The following is a 16,463-nucleotide window of genomic DNA, read 5'->3' as shown; positions in this document are numbered from 1 at the left end:
TTTGATCTGGCTGTTGTTTACATTAGTGTGTTCAGTTTATGAAAATGTTAATTATATGTTTATGTGCATTTTTCTATATTTATATTGTATTTCAATAAGTAGCCTAAAAATTCTTGTCTTCTTTAACCTAGTGAGAAACTGAAGTATAAGATGATGTTTAACAAAATGTATGAGAAGCCATTAGTTTGTAGTAGGCTCTTCATTGGGCCTCAGCAGAGCAGGCCAGATCTGAAAAGATCACTCCACCTAAGTGCTGGTAAGCAAACTAAAGCCTGAAATGGTCCAATTTCCCTGAAAGAACCAAGTATAGGAGATTCACAAAAGCTAATCAGAGAGGGTCCAGTTAACCTGAACTGGCATATTAAGAAAATTCCATGTTTTAACCATGGAAGTTAAAGTAACTTTGAGGGGCTGGTATTGTGGCATAGTGGGTTAAGCCACTGCCTGCAATGCTGGCATCCCATATGCTCACCAGTTCCAAGTCCCTGGTGCTCTACTTCCAATCCAGTTCTCTGCTAAAGGCCTGAGGAAAGCAGCAGATGACCCAAGTATTTAGGCTCCTGCACCCACATGGAAGACTTGGATAAAGCTCTTGGCTCCTGGCTTCTAACTGTCCCAGCCCCAGTTGTTTTTGCCATTTAGGAAGTGAATAAGGCTATATAAAATATTTCTCTCTCTCTCTCTCTCTCTCTCTCTCTCTCACACACACACACACACACACACACACACAAAACTCTGCCTTTCCAATAAATAAGTAGGTAAATAAATAAATAAATTTTTAGAAAGTAACTATTAAATGACCAGTCTGCTTTCAGTTCTTTCTTTCTGCTTTCCTCAGTCCTTTTCTGCCTAAGCGACCAGTGCATTCAGCAGAATACTTGTTTTGTTTTAGACAAGGGTACTTCAAGAAGTTCATGGAAAATGCAGTTGAAAGTTGTTTATTTTGGTGGGAAAATTTGAAGTCCATGTATAATTTTTTCATAATATGTATTTTTGAAGAAACCTTTTATCTAATGAGTACAAATTTTGTAAGTACAACTTTAGTAATATAGTGATTCTTCTCATTGTACCCACCCCCCCACCTCCTCCTCCCTCTCACATTCCCAGTTCCATTCATCTTTAAGATTGGTTTTCAATTAGCATAATACACAAAAGACCAACTCTATACTAGGATTTCAGTGATTTATGCATACACACACACAAAATATAAAAACTGGGAACAAGTTTTTCGGTTCATTCTCATAGTATAGCTCACTGAGGACAGAGGTCCTACATGAAGAGTAAGTGCATGGTGACTCCTGCTGTTAATTTAACAATTAACACTTATGTATGACATCAGTGATCAGTCAAGACTCTTGACTGATCAAGACATGAGCTACCAAGGCTATGGGAGCCTTTTGAATCCACAGTCTCTGTCAGTATTTAGGCTGGGCCATAAGCAAAGTGGTATTTCTCTCCTCCCTTTAGAGAAAAGTGCCACCTTCTTTGATGGCCCCCCCTTTTTTATTAAAGATTTGTTTATTTATTTGAAAATCTGAGTTAAACAGAGAGAAAGGAGAGGTAGAGGGAGAGAGAGAGAGAGAGAGAGAGAGGGAGAGAGATGTCTTCCATCTGCTGGTTCACTCCCCAATTGGCCGCAATGGCTGGAGCTGTGCTGATACGAAGTCAGGAACTAGGAGCTTCTTCCAGGTCTCCCACGCGGGTGCAGGGGCCCAAGGACTTTGGCCATCCTCCACTGCTTTCCCAGGCCACAGCAGAGCTATATTGGAAGTGGGGCAGCCAGGACTCAAACCAGTGGATGGCCCCTTCTTTCTACTGGGGTCTCACAGAGATCCTTTGTTGAAGGAGGTACCTTTCTCTGAAGGGAGGAGAGAACTTCCACTTTGATTATGACCTTGTCTAAATAAGATAAGAGTCGGTGAACTCAAAAGGCTTCCATAGCCTTGGAAACTCATGACTGGAGCATAGGGAGATTACTGACGCCATAAACAGGAGTGTCAATTTGTAAAGTCAACAACAGGAGTCACTGTGCACTTACTCCTCATGTAGGATCTCTGTCCTTAATGTGCGGTACATTGTGATTTAATGCTATAACGAGTACTCAAACAGTATATTTCACTTTGTGTTTCTATGTGGGTGCAAACTGTTGAAATCTTTTCTTAATGTATACTAAACTGATCTTCTGTATATAAAGAGAATTGAAAATGAATCTTGATGTGAGTGGAAGGGGAGAGGGAGCGGGAAAGGGGAAGGTTGTGGGTAGGAGGGAAGTTATTGGCGGGGGGTTGGGGAGCCACTGTAATCCATCCATAAGCTGTATTTTGGAAATTTATATTCATTAAATAAAAGTTAAAAAAAAAAAAGAGATCCTTTGTAGGATTTTTTTTTTTTTTTTTTGGCCATGGTATCTTGGCTTTCCATGCCTGACATGCTCTCATGGGCTTTTCAGCAAGACCAGAATGCCTTAAGGGCTGATTCTGAGGTCAGAGTGTTATTTAGAGTGATTGTCATTCTATGAGTCTGCTGTGTGAACTGCTTCCCATGTTGGAACATTCTCTCCTTTTCCATTCTATCTATTGTTAGTACCAGACACTTGCTCTTATTTATTTGGTCCCTTTTGTTTTTTTTTTTTAAATTTTTTATTATTATTATTATTATTATTTTTGACAGGCAGAGTGGACAGTGAGAGAGAGAGACAGAGAGAAAGGTCTTCCTTTGCCGTTGGTTCACCCTCCAATGGCCGCCGTGGCCGGCGCGCTGCGGCTGGCGCACTGCGGCTGGTGCACTGCGCTGATCTGATGGCAGGAGCCAGGTACTTATCCTGGTCCCCCATGGGGTGCAGGGCCCAAGTACTCGGGCCATCCTCCACTGCACTCCCTGGCCACAGCAGAGAGCTGGCCTGGAAGAGGGGCAACCGGGACAGAATCCGGCGCCCCGACTGGGACTAGAACCCGGTGTGCCGGCGCCGCAAGGCGGAGGATTAGCCTAGTGAGCCATGGCGCTGGCCTATTTGGTCCCTTTAACACTTAATCCTATCTATATGATCAATTTAACACTTAATATATCACTTAAACACTTAAGATAGCATTATTAGCGTGTAGCTTAATGGTATTTGGAGTCCCATGGCAAGCTTTTAGCTGTATCCTTAGAGGTAAGTCCAAAGGAATGTATACAGAACCATACAGTTTTATAGTTACAGTATTCCTCTATCTTCTTATTCCTCTATCACTCTTATTTTTTACTGGGTTATATTTTTACTAACTTTATACACCTGTGATTAATTCTTTGTTAGGTAAAGAGTTCAACCAATGGCTTAAGCAGGAAAAGAAAACAAATTAAAAAAATAAAATAAAACTGTTCTTCAACTGTCAAGACAAGGGCTGTTCAAGTTATTGATTTTCAAAGTGTCCATTTTACTTTGCACAGGTCAGGGAGAATATATGGTATTTGTCTCTTTGGGATTGGCTTATTTCACTAAGTATAATGTTTTCTAGATTCATCCATTTTGTTGCAAATGACCAGATTTCATTTTTTTTTACTTCTGTGTAATATTCCATGTGGTACATATCCCATAATTTCTTATCCAGTCTAAAGTTGATGAGCATTTAGATTGATTCCATGTCTTAGTCATTGTGAATTGAGCTGCAATAAACATGGGGGTGCAGATAACTCTTTTATTTGATGATTTCATTTCCCTTGGGTAAATTCCCAGAGTGGGATGGCTTGGTCATATGGTAGGACTATATTCAGATTTCTGAGGTATCTCCAAACTGTTTACCATAGTGGTTTTACCAGTTTACATTCCCACAACAGTGGATTAGGGTACCTTTTTCTCCACATCCTCGCCAGCATTTATTGTTTGTTGATATCTGTATGAAAGCCATTCTAACTGGGGTGAGACGAAGCCTCATTGTAGTTTTGATTTGCATTTCCTTGATGGCTAGTGATCCTGAACATTTTTTCATGTGTCTGTTGGCCATTTGGATTTCCTTTTTTTTTTTTTTTTTTTTTTTTTTGGCAGGCAGAGTGGACAGTGAGAGAGAGAGACAGAGAGAAAGGTCGTCCTTTTGCCGTTGGTTCACCCTCCAATGGCCGCCGCGGCTGGCGCGCTGTGGCCGGCGCACCGCGCTGATCCGATGGCAGGAGCCAGGAGCCAGGTGCTTTTCCTGGTCTCCCATGGTGTGCAGGGCCCAAGCACCTGGGCCATCCTCCACTACACTCCCTGGCCACAGCAGAGGGCTGGCCTGGAAGAGGGGCAACCGGGACAGAATCCGGCGCCCCGACCGGGACTAGAACTGGTGTGCCGGCGCCACTAGGTGGAGGATTAGCCTAGTGAGCCGCGGCGCCGGCCTGGATTTCCTCTTTTAAAAATGTTTGTTGAAGTCCTTTGCCATTTCTTAACTGGGTTCTTTGTTTTGGTGTTGTGGAGCTTCTTGTGGAGCTTTTTTTTCTTGTGGAGTTTCTTTTGCAGTCCAGAAGCTTCTCAATTTGATGTAATCCCATTTGTGAATTTTGGCTTTGATTTCTTGTGCCTCTGGTTTTTTTTCCCAAGAAGTCTTTGCCTATGCCATTATCTTGCAGGGTTTCCCCAGTGCTCTCTATTAATTTGATGATACCAGGTCGTAGATTTAAGTCTTTAATCCATTTTGAATAGATTTTTGTGTAAGGTGTAAAGTAGGAGTCCTGCTTCATACTTCTGCATGTGGAAATCCAGTTTTTCCAGACCATTTGTTGAATAGGCTGTCCTTGCTCCAGGAATTGGTTTTAGTTCCTTGATCAGATATAAGTTGGTTGTAGATGTTTGGATTGATTGCTGGGGTTTCGATTTTGTTACATTGGTCTTCCCATCTGTTTTTGTACCATACCAGGCTGTTTTGATAATAACTGCCTGTAGTATATCTTGAAATCTGGTATTGTGAAGCCTCTGGCTTGGTTTTTGTGATATAAGATTGTTTTAGGTATTCAAGGTCTCCTGTGTTTCCAAATTAATTTCAGCATCATTTTTTCTAGATCTGAGAAAATGACTTTGGTATTTTGATTGGTATCACGTTGAATCTGAAATATCTCTTGGAAGAATGAACATTTTGATGAGATTGGTTTTTATATTGATGAACATGGAAGTTTTTTCCATTTTTTTTGTATCTTCTTTTCTTTTTTTTTTTTTTTTTTTTTTTTTTTTTTGACAGGCAGAGTGGATAGTGAGAGAGAGAGACAGAGAGAAAGGTCTTCCTTTTTGCCGTTGGTTCACCCTCCAATGGCAACCACGGCTGGCTCACTGCGGCCGGCGCGCTGCGCTGATCCGAAGGCAGGAGCCAGGTACTTATCCTGGTCTCCCATGGGGTGCAGGGCCCAAGCACTTGGGCCATCCTCCACTGCCTTCCTGGGCCACAGCAGAGAGCTGGCCTGGAAGAGGAGCAACCGGGACAGAATCCGGAGCCCCGACCGGGACTAGTACCTGGTGTGCCGGCGCCGCTAGGTGGAGGATTAGCCTATTGAGCCGTGGCGCCGGCCTTCTGTTTCTTTCTTTAATATTTTGTAATTCTCATTGTAGAGATCTTTGACTTCCATGATTAAATCTATTCCAAAATATTTGATTTTTTTTGTAGCTATTGTAATAGGATTGATCTTAGAAGATCTTTCTCAGCTGCAGCATTGTCTGTGTATACAAAGGTTATTGTTTTTTGTGTATTGATTTTATATCCTGCTGCTTTACCAAACTCTTCTATGAGTTCCAATAGTCTCCCCTACATATAGAATCATGTCATCTGCAAATAGGGCTAGCTTGAATTTCTCTTTCCCAATTTGAATCCCTTTGATTTCTTTTTCTTGCCTAATGTCTCTGGCTGAAACTTCCAGTACTGTATTGAATAGCAGTGGTGAGTCTGGACATCCCTCTCTGGTACCAGATCTTAGTGGGAATGCTTCCGACTTTTTCCCTTTCACTATGATAGTAGCCGCGGGTTTGTCATAAATTGCCTTGACTGTGTTGAGGAATGTTCCTTCTATACCCAATCTGCTTAGAGTTTTCATCATGAAAGGCATGCTGTTGTATTTTATCAAATACTTTCTCTGCATCTATTGAGATAATCAAATGGTTTTTGTTCAGCAGTTTGTTAATGTGGTGTGTCATATTGAATGATTTGTGAATGTTGAACCATCCCTTCATACCAGGGGTAAATCCCACTTGGTCTGGGTGGATGATCTTTCTGATGTGTTATTGGATTCTATTGGCTAGAATTTTGTTAAGGATTTTTGCGTCTGTGTAAATCGGGGAAATTGGTCTGTAATTCTCTTTCTCTGTTGCATCTTTTTCAGGTTTAAGAATTAAGGTGATGCTGGCTTCATAGAAAGAATTTGGGAGGATTCCCTCTCTTTCAATTGTTTTGAATTTTTTGAGAGGAATTGGAATTAGTTTTTCTTTAAATGTCTAGTAGAATTCAGCAATGAATTTATCTGTCTTGGTCTTTTCTTTGTTGGGAAGGCCTTTACTACTGATTCAATTTCTGTCATGGTTATGGGTCTGTTTAGGTTTTCTGTGTCTTCATGGCTCATTAGGTAGGTCTTATGTGTCCAGGAATCTATCCATTTATAGCAGATTTCCCAGGTTTTTTTGGCATACAACTCTTTGTTGTAATTTCTGATGACTTTTTATTACATTTCCTTTTTGATTTCTTAATTTTACTGATTTGGATCTTCTCTTCTTTTCTTGGTTAGTTGGGCCAATGGTGTGTCAATTTTGTTTATTTTTTCAAAAAAGCAGCCCTTGGGCCGGCGCTGTGGCTCAATTGGCTAATCCTCCTCCTACGGCGCCGACACCTCGGGTTCTAGTCCCAGTCGGGGTGCTGGATTCAGTCCCGGTTGCTCCTCCTCCAGTCCAGCTCTCTGCTGTGGCCCGGCAGTGCAGTAGAGGATGGCCCAAGTGCTTGGGCCCTGCACCCACATGGGATACCAGGAGGAAGCACCTGTATTTTTTTCTTTTTTTTTTAGAATTTTCTTTTTTTCTTTTTTTTTAACTTTTATTTAATGAGTATAAATTTCCAAAGTACAGCTTATTTATTACAATGGCTTCTGCCCCTCATAACTTCCCTCCCACCCACAATCCCCCCCTTTCCCTCTCCCTCCCCCCTTCCATTCACATCAAGATTAATTTTCAATTCTCTTTATATACAGAAGATCAGTTTAGCATATATTAAGTATTTTATTTAGGGTTTTCCTGCGTGAAAATTCAAAAGCAGTTTGTCAAGCTGCCCCTCCCACTATTTTTCACTGCTCTGTGGATTCACCGTTTCTGACTAACGTGGTCTGCTGGGCAGGTACCAGCTGCCTCACGCCCTGCCTCTACTGTGTCTCCACTGCTTCCCTTTCTTGTTTGCTCTTTGGCTTCCTGGGCTTCCCATGGTGGATTTCCCACAGCTCTGTCTCCAGCATGTATCTTCTCTCCTTTTTAACTATCTATTTTGCATGACTTGGATCATCCTGTTGCTATCCATAATATGCATCTCATGAACTTTTAAAAGACCCCTTATATGCATGGATTTCAATTTTTTTAAAGATTTATTTATTTACTTGAAAGTCAAAGTTATACACACACACACACACACACACACACACGGGGGGGGGGTGGTGTCCTCCATCCGCTGGTTCACTGCCCAATTGGCCACATGGGCTGGAAGTGGGCCCACCTGAAGCCAGGAGACAGGAGCCTCCTCCAGTTCTCCCATGTGGGTGTAGGGACCCAAGGACTTGGGCCGTCTTCCACTGCTTTCCCAGGCCACAGCAGAGAGCTGGATCAGAAGTGGAGCAGCCGGGACTCGAATTGGTGCCCATATGGGATGCTGACACTGCAGGCAGCTGCGCCACAGTGCCGGCCCCAGATTGCAGTTTTTTATAGCACCGAAATAATAAGAGAAAAATTTTGTTTTTCACAGTTTTTGAGGTACCCCTATAGTAAAATTTGTTGTAATTTTGTCTTCTGTCAATGGTGTTACCAGCAGTAGATTCTGAGTAGGCCCTAAATGTTGTTTTGCTCTCCTGCTCTCATCCCAAGTAGTGTTATTTATGTTAGTCACACAGTGTGGGTTAATTATGAGTTACATAAAGAGATGTAGTCATTTTAGTGGTAGAGTAGGCCTTTTATTCTCTTGTTTACTTGAAAAGTTGAGGCGCGCACACACACAGGTCTCCTATCTGCTGATTCACTCTTCAAATGCTTCCAACAGCTGGGCATGTGCCAGGCTGAAGCTAGATCCAGGAACTCAATCTAGGTCCCTAATATGGATGGCAATGACCCAACTATTTGATTTTTCACTGTTGCTTCCCTGGGTGTTCATCAGCTGGAAGCTAGAATCAGGAGCAGAGCTGGGACCCCCAGGCACTCCGATATGTCCCAAAAGATTATCTTAACTGCTGCTCCAAATCCCACCCCAAACCTTGATTTTAAATTTTAGTGGAAAAATTATCTCCAACACCCAGTCTTCTATCTACTTTGAGTAGGAGATTTTATTATGTTTTGTAGGGTTTGTTAAGAGTGCTGCTAGTGCAGCAGAAGAGTAATTAAAAATACATGTGCATATATTAATGATAATTCATAGAGTTTGAGGGAGGATTGTAGAAGGAGTTTCCTGAGGCAGAGACAGCCTTGACCCACAGTCATCTTTGTGTTGGTGATTATTGACATAAAGGACAAACAGCCTTGTGACTCTTGGCTTGCATATTTACTTGTGGGGGTAGTGGTTACTGCTTTGGACACTGGCCTTTATCTTTTTGGACATATTTTATTGGTTTAGTAATGGTGAGTAATGAGTAATGCATAGAGGCAATGATTCCCTGAGTGTCTATGTGAATGACACCATTTCATTTTTTATGTTATACCTTTAGAATTTTACTTTGTCACGCTTTTACAAGAAAAAGGACTTAGTATGTACAGCTTTCTTTGCATCTTCAAAACATAGTTTAAGATATTTTGTTTAATATTATCAGATATTACTTTAAGCTGCTTGGTAAATACCTTTTTTTTTTTTTTTTATTTGACAGGTAGAGTTATAGACAGAGAGAGAGAGACAGAGAGAAAGGTCTTCCTTCCGTTGGTTCATGCCCCAAATGGCCACTGTGGCCGGCGCTGCGCCAATCCAAAGCCAGGAGCCAGGTGCTTCTTCCTGGTTTCCCATGCAGGTGCAGGGCCCAAGCACTTGGGCCATCCTCCACTGCCCTCCTGGGCCACATCAGAGAGCTGGACTGGAAGAGGAACAACCGGTACAAGAACCCGGTGCCCATATGGGTTTCCAGCGCCGCAGGAGGATTAACCAAGTGAGCCAAGGCGCCAGCCCCAAGAAATACCACTTTTTTAAAAGAAGGTATTTTATTTTATTTATTTGAAAGGCAGAGTGACAGAGAGGGAGAGAAAAAGAAAGAGATCTTTAGTTTGCTGATTCAGTCCCCAAATGACTGCAAGGGCTGATGCTGGACCAGGCCAAAGCCAGGAGCGTGAAACTCTATCTGAGTCTCTCATGTGGGTGGCAGAGGTCTAAGTACTTGGTCATCATCTGCTGCTTTCCCAGGCACATTAGCAAAAACAGGATAGTAAGTAGAGCAGCCAGAATTCAAATTTGCCACTCCAGTATGGGATGTTGACAATACATGTGGCAGCTTAACCCACTTACCGCTATGCTGGGTTCCCAGGAAATACGATGTTTGCAGGAAGTATCAGAGTGTGTCAATTTGAGAAATCCAAAATGGTAATAATAAAATTTAGGGGCAGGTGCTGTGGCGCAGTGGATAAAGCTGCTGCCTGTAGTTTCGGCATCCCAGATGGGCGCCAGTTCAAATCCTGGCTGCTCCACACCTGATCCAGCTCTCTGCTATGGCCTGGGAGAGCAGTAGAAGATGGCCCAAGTCCTTGGGCCCCTGCACCTGTGTGGGAGACCTGGAAGAAGCTCCTGGCTCCTGGCTTCAGAACAGCACAGCGCTGGCCATTGTGGCCAACTGGGGATTGAACCAGTGGATGGAAGACCTCTCTCCCTGCCTCTCCTTCTCTCTCTGTGTATCTCTTTCAAGTAAATAAATAAATTAAAAAAATAAAATATTGTTATTATAAATCTTTTTATTTTTAGAAAAGGCAAAGAGAGAGTGAGAAAGAGAGCTCCCATCTGCCAGTTCACTCCCCACATATCTACAGCAGTTGAGAATGGGCCACACTTGAAACTGGGATCCAGGAATTCAGCCCAAATCTCCCATATGGTGACATCACCTGCTGCCTCCAAGGGTGTGGATTAGCAGGAATGTGGAATTGGGTTTGCAACCAAGTCTCAAATGCAAGCACTCTGATACGGGATGAAAATATTCCAAGTGTCTATGCCAAATGTCCCCCTTATAATAGAATTTTAGAGACTGTTAAAACAATGTTTCCTGGCGTGTTAGGGGTGGAGTTAAGTTTTAGTGAACAGCACTTCATTCTTTAGTTTTGTGCTTCACTGTTCTTAGGTCAGATTTTTTTTTAAAGATTTTTTATTATTTATTTCGAAGAGTTACACAGGGAGGCAAGAAGAGGCAGAGAGAGAAGAGAAGAGAAGAGGAGAGGGAGAGGGGAAGGGGAAGGGGAGGAGAGGAGGAGAGGAGAGGTCTTCCATCCACTGGTTTACTTTCCAATTGGCCACAATGGCCGGAGCTGCACCAATCTGAAGCCAGGAGCCAGGAGCTTCCTCTAGGTCTCCCATGTGGGTGCAGAGGCCCAAGCACTTGGAGTGGGTAGCAGCCAGCAGCCAGAAGACTGTCAATAAATAAAACTAACAGAAAACAGACAGTTCAGAAAAGTAAAGTAGCTATGGTTGAAAAAATAAAGAAATAAAGAAATAAAGAAATGTTTGAGGATATATAGTGGTAGGCTAGGGAAACTTCCCAGAATAAGTGTTTAAACTGAGAATTACAAAGTTTAAGTTTATGAAGTTTAAACAAGAATGTATAAAAAGAGATAAGAAAAGTAATCTATGCAGAGACAGTAGTAGATGTAAAGACCTGAAGATGAGAGAGACAAAAAGATAAGACTGGAGAGTTGTACAAATGATACTGAAGAGGGAAGTCTCAACAGTCAGGAAACAGGGAGGTTTTAGCCTTGGCTATAGAGGAGTTTTAAGAAGAGAACTGATCTATTAAAAATATTTTTGAGTTCAAAATGTTATATTAAGCCTATTTGATGTCAGTCAGAAAGTAGGTATTAATTACCTAATTTTACATTGCTCGAATATTAAGAATTAAAAGGACAAAACTAAATGGGAGGGAGATCAGTTGGTAATGTGTTGTAGATGATAGTGGCTTACACTAGAGTACACTTACCAGTAGAGATAAGAAGAACTGAAAGGTTAAAGGTAGATATTTCGGAGAAAGAATTCATGGGACTTGATAAACAATGGATATAGAGAGTGTGAGGAATCAAGAATCACTCTGGGTTTGGTGGTACCATCACGAAAATGGAAGACTGAAGGAGCAAGATTGAATAGGAGTTGAATTTTAGACATACTGAGTACAAAATAGTTGTCTATATTAAAATAAGAATATAGAGCTCAGGAAAAAGATCTGAGATGGAGGTATGAATTTGAAAATGACCAGTGAAAAATGTAGGAAGGATAATGTTGAGGCAGAATTTTAAGGACAATCAACATTTAAGTGTCTAAACTTATGAAAGATGAGCCTGCAAAGGTATTTAAGTAGTGTTTGCCAAGATAAGAAGAAAAATAGGGGAATGTAGCTTCATGGAAAGAGCAGTCCTTCAGGACAGAAGAATGAGAGATGCTGTTTAACAGTTGAAGAGAAAAAAGAATGATGGAGGGGTCAGCACATTGGGTAAAGCTGTCACCTGCAGTGCTGGCATCTCATGTGGGTGCTGGTTTGAGTCCTAGCTGCTCCACTTCCAATCCAGCTCTCTGCTATGGCCTGGGAAAGCAGTAGAAGATGGCCCAAGTCCTTGGGCCCCTGCACCCACGAGAGAGACCTGGAAGAAGCTCCTAGCTCAATGCTTCAGATGGGCCTAGCTCTGGCCATTTGGGGAGTGAACCAGTGGATGGAGGATCTCTCTCGCCCTCTCTCTACCTACCTACCTACCTACCTATCTCTCTGCCTCTGCTTCTCTGTAATTCTACCTTTCGAATAAATAAATAAATCTTTAAAAAAGAAGAATGATAGAATAAAAATGCAGTGGAAGTTCTTTGCCTGGAGACTACTGGTAATTTGGCAAGAATGGTTTAAATGGGATGGTAAGGTCTGGAGACATTTACACTGGGTTGAATAATGAGTAGGAAATGAGCGATTGGAGACAGAGGTATAATCAGCTCATTGAAGTGTGACTGAGAAGAGCACAGAATTGATAAGACAGTGTTTGAAGAGAAATATATGGTAATTAAGGGAATGCTTTTTTTTTTTTTTCTCAAGAAGGAAAGCAGCTTTATTAGGAAGGCTGACAGGATTGTCTTAGGAATTTGAGGATTTCTGACATCCTGCAATACTTCAGTCCATTTACACGCACCTCTTCTTTCTTCAGACCTGGAAAAAGATAAAACCACTTCAGCAGTGCTAGTTATTCCTTTTCTTGTGTGCAGAAACCCTTTATGCTTTTCTTTTCTTAAAATGAGATAAAATTTATTATATCCAGAATGCTAATCAAGTTATATGGACTTGGATATGTTCAGAATTAATTTTTTTTAAAATTAATGTATTTGAAAGGCAGAGGCAGAGAGAGAGAGGTCTTTGATCCACTGGTTCACTCCCCAAATGGCCAGAGCTGAGCCCATCCGAAGCCAGAAATTAGGAGCTTCTTCCAGTCTCTCTTGTGGTTGCAGCTGACCAAGGACTTGGGCCATCTTCTACTGCTTTCCTAGGCCATAGCAGAAAGCTGAATTGGAAGTGGAGCAGCCAGGCCTTGAACTGGCACCTATATGGTTTGCCGGCACTGTGGGCAGCTGCTTTACCTGCTATACTACAGTGCTGGCCCCCCCAAAATAATTTTTTTCTTTTTCTTTCTTTTTTTTTTTTTTTTTTTTTTTTTGGTCAGGCAGCGTTAGACAATAAGAGAGAGAGAGAGACAGAGAGAAAGGTCTTCTTTTCCGTTGGTTCAACCCCCCAAGTGGCGCTGCGCCGATCCAAAGCCAGGAACCAGGTGCTTCCTTCTGGTCTCCCATGTGGGTGCAGGTCCCAAGGATCTGGGCCATTCTCCACTGCACTCCCGGGCCACAGCAGACAGCTGGACTGGAAGAGGAGCAACCAGGACAGAATCCAGTACCCTGACCGGAACTAGAACCTGTAGTGCTGGTGCCACAGGCAGAGGATTAGCCTAGTGAGTCGTGATGCTGGCCAAAAATAATTTCTTTAAAAAATTTATTTTATTTATTTGAAGGGCAGAGTGATGGAGAATTATAGAGAGAAAGAGAGAGAGAGATTAAGATTGAGATTTTCCAATCACTGGTTCACTCTCCAAATGGCTGCACAGCCGGTACTGTGCCAGGCCGAAACCAAGAACCAGGAACTCCATCCCCATCTCCAGTGTGGATATAGGAGCCCAATTACTTGGACCATTTTCTGCTGCTTTCCCAGGCACATTAGTAGGGAGCTGGTTCACAAGCAGAATAGCTAGGACTTGAACTGGCACTGTAATATGGGATGCTGGCATTGTCGGCAGCTTAACCAGTTATGCCACAACACTGGCCCCAAGTTAATTAACATTTTTAATTTTAAAAATCATAATTAACTAGAGTTTCATCTCATTTCACAGTAATACTTTCCCTGAAATTTCAAATGAGAAACAAACAAGGATGTTTACTACTTCTATTTAATATTTTATAAGCAAACTCAGAAGAAGAAATAAGCTTTTCCTGTTGATAAATAGCATGATTATTTATGTAGAAAAATCCTATGGAATGTACAAAGCAGTTATTATAATTACTGTAATAGTGAATTTATGAAAGTTATGGGGCACATGGTCAAATATAAAAATAGTGCATTGGCCGGCACCGCGGCTCACTAGGCTAATCCTCTGCCTAGCGGCGCTGGCACACCAGGTTCTAGTCCTGGTTGGGGTGCCGGATTCTGTCCCAGTTGCCCCTCTTCCAGGCCAGCTCTCTGCTGTGGCCAGGGAGTGCAGTGGAGGATGGCCCAGGTGCTTGGGCCCTGCACCCCATGGGAGACCAGGAAAAGCCCCTGGCTCCTGGCTCCTGCCATCGGATCAGCGTGGTGCGCCGGCCGCAGCGCACCGGCCACAGCGGCCATTGGAGGGTGAACCAACGGCAAAGGAAGACCTTTCTCTCTGTCTCTCTCTCTCTCACTGTCCACTCTGCCTGTCAAAAAAAAAAAAAAAAAAAAAAAAGAGTGCATTTCTATCAAGGAGGCAATTAGAAATGATATAAGATTTTTATTTACAAGAGTTTCAAAAATACATAATTATGGGTAAGTTTGTCAAAAAAGCATAAGCCCTTTTTGTTAAAAAGTAGAAAACATTGCTCAGAATAACTAGGAAGATCTGAATAAGGGGAGAAATACAGTCTTCATGTGATAGAAGACTCAGTATTTTGAGATATCACTTTTCAAATTGATCCATAACCTCAGCAGACATTTTGTTAAAATTAGTAATCTGAATATAAATTTATATGGAAATACAGAGAGTCAGGAATATCCAAAGTAGTCTTAGAGAAGAAGAGATGACTATACGGCCTGACTTCAATGTTTATGAACTTATAGAATGAAGATAGTGTGGTCCTGGAATAGAGTGGGAAAATAGAGTAATAGAATGTAGTAGAGAGCCCAAAAATATCCTTTTCTTTTCTGATTTGATATTCTGGAAAGGTGCCAAAGCAACCTGTTAAGTAAAGGGTAGGTAGTGTTTTCAATCAATGGTGCTAAAATAAGCAGATAATCCATATGTGGAAATAAAAAGACCTTAACTTCACCTCACTTACTACCTGAAAATTAATTGAGAATGGATTATGAACCTATGTAAACAACTAAAGTCATGGAGTTTCTAGAAATAAAATATCAAAAAATATTTTGTGATCTTAGAGTGGACAAAGTTTTTCTTAGACAAGGTACTCCACCCTCAAAAAGACAAATAGACCTTCATCAAAATTAAAAACTTTTGCTCATCAAAAGATAGCACTGACAACTTCAGTAGACAGCCATAGACTGAGAGAAAAATATTCTCAAAACGTACCTAATAACTTGTATCTAGAATATATGAAGGACTCTTACAACTCAATAATAAAAAGATAAAAGCCCAATTTAATAGAGGACTAATTTTTTATGCTTTTATAAAGGAATATATACTAATGATTAATAAGTACATGAAAACATGCTCAACATCATCAGTCATTAGGAAAGAGAAACTTAAAGTCACAATGAGCTACAACTAAAATGACTAAGATGTAAAAATCTGGTAATTATATATTTCAATGGATGTAGAACAGTTGAATTTTCTTATATTATTAATGTGAATATGACATGTATTGTCAGGAATGTGAAACACTTATAACTTGTATAATTTTTATGAAGTATTAACATGGCATTATCACTTTAGGATAGGTCTGCTTATTTCATATAAAACTAAGCATTTATCTGACCTGTTTAAGGTAACTCTCCTAGAGATTTACCAAAGCAAGAGGATGCATAGCTTATTAAAAGACTTGTACAGCAATGTTAATAGCCCCAAAGTGGGAGTAACTGAGATGTCCACCACTAGGAGAAAGGATAAATAGACTATGTATGATAGAATATGGTATATTCATATTGCTACTGCTATATTTTGCAACGTGGATGAATCTGAGAACCCTATACCAATGGGAAAAGTCTATATAAAAAGATTCTGGAGCAAGCAAAAGTGGTCTGTGGTTAACAATAATAACAAAAATGAGAATAGTATTTGCTTGGAGAGGAGGATGGTGTTTTGAGAATTTGCCAAGAAAGGACACGATGGAACTCTCTGGATTGATGGACATAGTCTATATTCTGATAGAGAATTGAGGTACCTGAGTGCTGTTACCAAACTTGCCACTGGGCATACTTTTGTTCCATTCAATGTTTGTAGATTTCAAAAACAAAAAGCAAAAAACTGAGATTTGGTTAATGGTATATTCACATATATATGCTAATGCATTTGAAAAATAGATGCATAGATGGCTAAATACATCATAGAGCAAATACAGTAAAATGTTAACAGTTGGAAAATCTGGATTATGGGTATGTGAGTATTCACTGGATAAGATACATCTTTAATCTTTTCCATGTTTTCTTTTTTTTTTTGACAGGCAGAGTGGACAGTGAGAGAGAGAGACAGAGAGAAAGGTCTTCCTTTTACCGTTGGTTCACCCTCCAATGGCCGCTGCGGCCGGCGCACTGCGCTGATCCGATGGCAGGAGCCAGGTGCTTCTCCTGGTCTCCCATGGGGTGCAGGGCCCAAGCACTTGGGCCATTCTCCACTGCACTCCCGGGCC

General features: G+C 41.3%; 1 protein-coding gene across 4 annotated transcripts in view; it reads left to right on the top strand.

Moving 5' to 3' along the window:
* Window positions 1-16,463, top strand: part of MAST2 (microtubule associated serine/threonine kinase 2) — a 237,707-nt gene that overhangs the window by 98,353 nt on the left and 122,891 nt on the right. The window lies entirely within an intron of this gene.

This window comes from Oryctolagus cuniculus, chromosome 7 (genome assembly GCF_051225735.1).
Source record: "Oryctolagus cuniculus isolate XC-2025 breed Fujian yellow rabbit chromosome 7, ASM5122573v1, whole genome shotgun sequence".
NCBI lineage: Eukaryota > Metazoa > Chordata > Mammalia > Lagomorpha > Leporidae > Oryctolagus > Oryctolagus cuniculus.
This window is presented reverse-complemented; position numbering and strand designations above follow the sequence as displayed.